Raw genomic sequence first — 7892 nt, 5'->3', positions numbered from 1 at the left:
ATCTAGGAGAGATGATTTTAAAATTACTGGACTACCTGAAAGAAATGATCAAAAAAGAGCCTAGATATCATCTTTCAAGAAATTATCTAGGGAAACTGCCCTCATATGATAGAACAAGAGGGTAAAATAGAGATTGAAAGAATATACTGAATGCCTCCTGAAAGAGATCCCAAGAGGAAAACTCCTAGGAATATTGTAGTCAAATTCCAGAGTTCCCAGGTAAAGGAGAAAATACTGCAAACAGTCACAAAGAGACAATTCAAGTACTGTGGAAACACAATCAGGATAACACAAGATCTAATAGCTTCTACATTAAAGGATCAGAAGGCTTGGAATATGACATTCCAAAGGTCAAAGGAGCTAAAATTAAAACCAAGAACCACCTCCTGATTATATGAAGTTTAATATATGAAATAAAATGATATGAAGTATAATACTTTAAGGGAAAATTGTCATTTAATAAAATAAAGGACTTTCAGTCATTCTTGATGAAAAGACCAGAGCTGAATAGAAAATTTGACTTTGAAATAAAAAAAATCAAGAGAAGCATAAAAAGGTAAACATGAAAGTGAAATCATAAGAGACTTACTAAAGCTGAACTGTTTACATTCCTACATGGAAAATATTATTTGTAACCCTTGAGAGTTTTATCAGTATTAGGATACTTGGAGAGATTTTATATATATATATATATATATATATATGTATGTATGTACATCTCTATTTATCTATATCTATGTGTGTGTGTGTGTGTGTGTGTGTGTGTATAGACAGAGGGCCCAGGATGAGTTGAATATGAAGGGATGATACCTTAAAAAATAAAACTGTGGGGTGAAGAGGAATATATTGGAAGGGGGGAGAAAGCGAGAAATAGAATGGGGGTAAATTATCTCTCACATTAAAGAAAAAGCTTTAACAATGTAGGGAAAGAGGGGGAAGGTGAGGGGGCAAGAGTGAACCTTATTCTCATCAAATTTGGCTTAAGGAGGGAATAACATGCACACTCAGTTGGGTATGAAAATATATCTTACCCTACAGGAAAGTAGGGGGGAAGATGACCAGGAGGACTTGATAAAATGGAGAGCAAATAGGAAGAGGGGTTGATTAGAAGTAAACATTTTTGAGGAGGGACAGAGTCAAAAGAGAAAATAGAATTAATGAGGAGCAGGATAGGATGGAGGGAAATATAGTTAGTCTTTCACAATTTGGCTATTATGCAAGTGTTTTGCATGACTACACATGTATACCCTATATTGAATTGCTTGCCTTCTCAGTGGGGGTGGGTGGGGAGGGAAGAAAGGATAGAAAGTGGAACTCAAAGTTTTAAAAACAAATTTGAAAAATCACTTTTACATGCAACTGGGAAATGACAGGTGGGCAATAGGGTATAGAAATCTATCTTACTCTACAGAAAAATAGAGAGGAGGAGAATGGGAGAAGGGGAGGGGTGATAGAAGGGAGGGCAGACTAGGGCAAGGGGTAATCACAATGTACACTGTCATGGTATGTGGGAAGGGGAGAGATGGGGAGAAATTCTGGAACTTGAAATCTTGTGGAAGTGAATAATGTTGAAAAGTAAAATAAATTAAAATATAAATAAAAATAAATTAAAAGAGTTTGATTCCCATCTCTGAGGCTTCTTTTCTATGTGACAGTGGGAAAAATCATTTAACTCTTTTCAACCTCAGTTGCTTAATCTGTGAAATGGTTATAATTAGACTTGTACTGCGTATCTCATACATATCTCACAGTATACTTATGAGGAAAGAAAGCATTTCACCCAATCAAAGAATTTCAGAACTGGAAGAGATCTCAGTGGCCATCTGGTCCCAACTATACAGAAACAAGAATCCTCAGGGAAAGACTTGATAAATGGTCATCTAGACTTTGCTAACAGAAAAGGGAGCACACTGTTTCTGCAGGTAGTCCATTCTAATTTTTAAGAGCTCTGTTAGGAAGTCTTGTTTGTTTTCCTAACTTCTAGCCTAAATGTATCTGTTTTCAAGGGTCACGTGATACTCCTCATTCTATTCTCTGTCAAAGACCCTTCCATAGCAGCAGGAGCAGGAGCAGCGGTATTTCTTTACATAGTATTTCGTGGTTTGCAAGACAATTTGCATAGGTTAATTCATTTGGTCTTCACATCAACCCTGTGAGGTAGGTGTGAGTGCTAATTTCTTTGTTCAGATAAGAAAACTAAGATCCAAAGAGTTTAAGTGACTGGCCCAGGGTCACATAGCTAGTAAGCCTCTGAGGCAGAGTCAGGTCTAACGTATTCATTTTTTTTTTTTTGGTAAAGATTAAATGAGATAATACATGTAACATTATGTAAATATCAGTTTTTCATTAGTTGAATGGAACATCATCTACCTATACGAGGAATTTTTTTTTTTTTAACACAGTTTATAACAGATAAAACAATTCAAACTTTTGCTCAGGTGATACTTCTTTTTAAAGCATTTACAATATGGACCACAAAAGAGTTTTGTTTTGTTTTTTTTAATATTAACTAACTGAAGCACAAATAATATTTATGTTGCTAACTTCACAAGCTCTTGACCTAATTGTCTCCACAGTATTACTAAGAATTAAAGGACCCTAACTTATTGTTGTTGGTCTAAAGTCCTATGCCTAATAGCTTAATTTTAGACTTAACCTCAGATGTTCCCCTACCAATATCTATAATTTAATAGATCTGGTATTAAGCTTACAAACCTTTTGACTATAGAAAATTGCCACCAATAGTAAGGATGTTGCAGGGATGCAATATCTCCCCAACTTCATGTCAATTCCAGGCAGGATTAGATTGTCCACTTGCATTGTCAGGCTTAACGTCTGCCAGGTGTCAGCTGGAAATTGAGTCAGGAGAATCCCACCTCAGCCCAGGATGAACAGCCACTCTCCCACCCTTCCCATGAGATCACCTTTTGCAGTTCATACCAGCATCTCACCAGCTTGCTGGCATCATGGATTAGAGGCTCAGACCACCTTCCTTGCTATCTATACCTGGAATTAGACTCAGAAGAACAGTCACTTAATAGTACCATAGCATCTAAAAATGGCAAGTTCCAATAACCAGGTCTCAAATATAATTATAATTTAACTTTGGCTAAGGAACATCTTTTGAGGCAAGTCTTAAGTGCTTACATGCCTTTCTGTACATGTTCTAGTTCCTGCTTAAATAGCAATCATAAAATCAAATTTGCCATTAAAACCTTAAGTTTTCCAACAATGCCAAATATTACCTGAGGTTACCTTCCTTTAGGAAATTTAGACTAAAATTCTTTCCCCCAAACTAAAGATGTCATTGATTTATTGTCAGTCAACTGTTTTACTACTAATTGCTTTTACCTCACTTTGTAACATGTCCAATTTTTCTCCCCATCACTCCCCTCCCTCACTTCCTCCCTCAATGTACCCTCCATTCTATCATACCCCACCCTTCCCTTATCCCCATCTTCTCTCTTTTCTTGTAGGGCAAGACAAATTTTTATACCCCATTCCCTGCATTTCTTATTTCCCGATTATATGCAATAAAAATTCTCATCAGCCTCCATTTGGCTAATTCTGCCTTTTAAAACATCCTTCTTCTCATAGGTTTTTTGGACCTCTTTTCCAATTGAGTTAGCTTCTTTTTAAAGCTGTTATTTTCCTCATCATTTTTTTTGATTCTCCTTTAGTAAGCTGCTAACTTGTTTTTTTAAGGTCTTCTATTGCTTGAGCCCAGTTTAAATTCCCTTTGGAGGCCCTGGAGGCAAAGGCCTTGACTTCCTCTGACAGTATGCCTTGTTCTTCCTCATCCAAACAGATGGGGGGAGACACCTGTTCCCCAAGAAAGTAAACTTCTATGGTCTTTTTTTTCCCCTTTTTTGGGCATTTTCCCAGCCAGTTACTTGACTTCTAAGTTTCCACTCCCCAACCACCTCGCCTCCAGTTCCACCAAGCCAGCACTGGGGGCTGAGATTCAGATGAGCTGCTCTAAACCCTCAGGGGCTTTAGATGGGGGCAGGACTACTATACAGTGTGAGATTAAGATCAGCTGCTCAAGAGGGATCACGGCTGCCCTACATGCTCAGTTCCCTGTTGGGGTTTATGATGACACCTTCAAGAATGGATTGGAGCTGCTGCCTGCCTTGTGAGCCCAGGTCCATTGCTGCCTCCACTGCTGCCATCTGAGGAGGCCCAAGTTATGGGGATCCCCTGCTCCCTTCTCAGCCAGCTGAAAAGACCCTCTCACTGACCTTTAGCACCTATGGGTTGAGGGATCTGAGCTGCCTTTGGAGATTCTGTCCCTGAAGCCTGCTCGTATCTGCTCCTCTTGGTGCCAGGTGGCCAAGGCTGGGTTGGGCTTTGCTCTGGGTCCAGTAGGACAGATATTTCCTTGTTTGTCTTTCACACTCTGGGCTAGACTCTGTTGTTCTGTGGCTTCTGCTTTTCTAGAAATTGTTGAGAGTTCTTCTTTACAGGTATTTTATGGGCTGTGGGGTAAGAGCTAGTGCGTGTGTGTCTTTCTATTCCACCATCTTGGCTCCTCCCCCATGTCTAACATATTCTTGACTGCAAGTCCCATATTCTATCTAGGCATACTTTCAAATGCTTGACTAGACAGGAATTACATCATCCCTACTAGTTTATTGTAAGAATATTTCCCAATATCACACAATAGATAAGATTGGATTTAAATCTGGGTCCCCAAACTCCACGTCTAGTATTTTTTTCATTGGAATATGGGATAAACACCCCTCTCCCCCAGTGCCTTAAGCCTATGTGCATTTGTGGCCTTTCACCATTCCAGCTTTCTTCCCCTAGATGACCCACTTTGTTTTTCAGAATCAAAGTCAATGTTGTTTGATAAAGGAAGAGTACAGTGTGACTATCATTCTTTTATTCCTAGAAGTATGCCTCAGATCAAATAAGCAAATGCAAAACACTTAGCAGAGTGTCTGGTACATAGTAGGTGCTAAACAAGGGCTATTAGTCCTTCTCCTCTTCTTAGGACTTCACAAGATTGCCTTAGGTTTTGTCTTTCTCACGCTGATAAATTCATATGGAGCAGAGAATTCTTAAAATGCCCATTTTTTTTTTTCAAACAACTATCTTTTATTTGTGAAGTGTATCTCTTCAACTCAAGTGTAAAACTTTACATTCATACATATTAAATTTAATCCTATTAGATTCAGCTCAATAGTTTAAGACTTTTTAAAATTTCTGACTGCCATCTAACGTATTATAATGTAAAGTGTTTTGGTGTTATACAAATAAGAGTTATAAGGTGTAAGAGGACAAGAATTGGTTTTGATCCCCACATCATGGTTCTTCAAGCTTGGGATTTTCTTGCCCCAAAGAAGCAAAAATGATCATTAGGTATCTGTGCATTGGGATGTCTCAGAGCATCACCACAAGCAGATCCTTGGTGCAATTCAAGTCAGCTCTTTTCTCTAGGTGATTGAAGTTCAGGAGTATTTTCTTGATTCTTATCCTTTGATGGCTACAGAGTTGCATAGTGGAAAAAAACAACAAGTTTGCTGTTTGCTGTAATTGTAATTCTCTGCAAAGTTGCCAATGGATAGTTAAACCAAATTTTTCCAGTGACTTCTGATCTCATTCACACAGCTTTGTTGCATGCTATGTTTTGATATAATATGATAAATGATGTTTTCTTTAACAGGAGTATCTAGAGAAATTTTCCATCTATAGAGAATTCTCTTCATCTGGATTCTTTGCTGGAAATCCTTCATGACTAGCAAATACCTTTGGGGAACATCGATCTCCATGTTTTAATACACTGTTATTATTAATAATATTAATGCCATCAAAAGGTGCTAGAAATTATCCCTTGTTGCATTTCTTTTTAAAGACTATATCTCCCTATCTCACCCAGACCAGAATTATTGGGGCTATTCATGGGCCCAATTCCGCTACTAAACATAATGCAGTCTTTGATTTGCTCTGTTTTTGATTGAGATAATTTGATCCTCTTTAAACATACTGGTACCTCATCCCAGGGGTGTAACCTATTAATGCTGTATTTAATGTGGACATCCAACTGGCATAACCCCTGGCAGCTCAAAACTCCCCATCTCAATATATTAGTCAGTCTGTAACTGGGCTACATATTCTTGTTGATTCTTTTAAGATGCTTATTGTTGCATCTTTTGAGAAAATTGTATGATTTTTGGCAAATAATTGGAAGAGAACCTTTACAGGGATTTTTTTTCCTTTACCAAATCATTCCAATAATCAATAAAAAATTTCAGAGATATTTTAAAGTTTTTATATCTTTCAGTCAACAGTGATTACATTATGATGTAGTCTGCTATCAAAAATCACAATGCTTAGGCAATAGTTTGATTGGATATTGAATCTATACACATAGGATTTTTATGTCTTATGGTACAATGCTATGGCCAGGCAGGTTGTGCATTTTACTCCACCTAATGGAGCAAACTTTTCTTAAGAACTCTCTGTTCTTGATGTGTTATGACAGGAGACTTAGGGATATAGTTAATAGTTAACCACTGTAAAGGTTTCTCTCTTAAAAGGGGGAAGCTGAGAGTCAAGAAATTTTTTTCAGAAAGAAGAAACCAAATCAGAAGGAGATTGACTTGGAAAGGCTTCTTCTCATGATTGCAAGGGAATAAAACTCTTGAGAGTAAAGGTTGCTGAGAGGATCTAGATATGAATCTAGATAACTGTGTTTTTGTGATACTGAGAAGCTATCAAACAACTTGGTGTTTCAGTTTACCCATAAATAAGGCAGGTATTGTCCAGTACTTTATTTAAATACTTGAAGAATCTATGATTTTATCTGTATGTACACTCCCTGCATTAATGATAATGTTGTAGAAAGAGGAATTGATTTGGAATCGGAGAACCAGGGCTAGAATCCCAAGCCTACTATATGACATTTGGTAAGTCATTTTACTTTTTTGGATTTCAGCTTGATAACACACTTGAGGAGCTGGAGTTTTTCAGACTCCAGCCTCTAACAGGTTCACTCTTGATCTGGTTAGACAGACAGGACAGGAAGACAGCTCTTGAGGGATTAATAATCTTACTTTATTCTAGTCTAGTCTTCTCAAAGGTTACTGATAATAGGAGCATCAACTCCTACAGTATTCCCTAATCACCCTTCTTGTAGGGGCTGACAAGAAAGCGGGGGCAACTACCCCTATATCTCCATGGGGTCAATCAAGATAGGCACAGCTTGTGCACTTCTCTAAATCCCCTCAAACCTTGATTGGAACTGATCAAGGAATGAATAGATTCCCTTATGGGTTCTCCTTGGTTTTCCCTATGGATTCTCCACTCACGGACTAGTGCCCACTTGCTTTATAGGGCAACAGATCAAGAAGGCATCTTGCCGACTTTAAGTTCACAAGTTAACTTTAGCAATATCATCATTCTGTGCAAGCAGAGTAAATATCATGTTAAGTCACCCCAAATCTCATGGTGCAGTCTCAGTAGGAATGCCTATAATTATGATTCTTGGAATTACTATCTAGGATCCTTGAGTTATTCTGGGAGTTATTATCTAACACCTGGAAACTAGACATTGCCATGGCCATGAATCCTGAGAAACTAACTGCAAGAAGGATAACAAAATCCTCCTTACATACAGATGATCAGGAAACTCCTTTTCAGCTCTAAATTTTGTGATCCTTTAATGCACATGATATCACTCTTCCTTTAATGGACATTCTATACCAGAATAATTAATTACTTGATATCCAACCTCCTGATGATCAAGTTCTTTGTACTTAACTAGGTTGACACTTGGACAACAAGGTTCATCACTAGGCCCATAGAGGTTTTCCAGTTAGGTAGGACTTCTTGAAGCTTGTGCTCAATCTCCATATTCTTTAAGTACCTAGCATCATGTCTAGTCTGCA

The sequence above is a fragment of the Notamacropus eugenii genome, chromosome 1 (assembly GCF_028372415.1).
Source record: "Notamacropus eugenii isolate mMacEug1 chromosome 1, mMacEug1.pri_v2, whole genome shotgun sequence".
NCBI classification, from domain to species: Eukaryota; Metazoa; Chordata; class Mammalia; order Diprotodontia; family Macropodidae; genus Notamacropus; species Notamacropus eugenii.
This window is presented reverse-complemented; position numbering follows the sequence as displayed.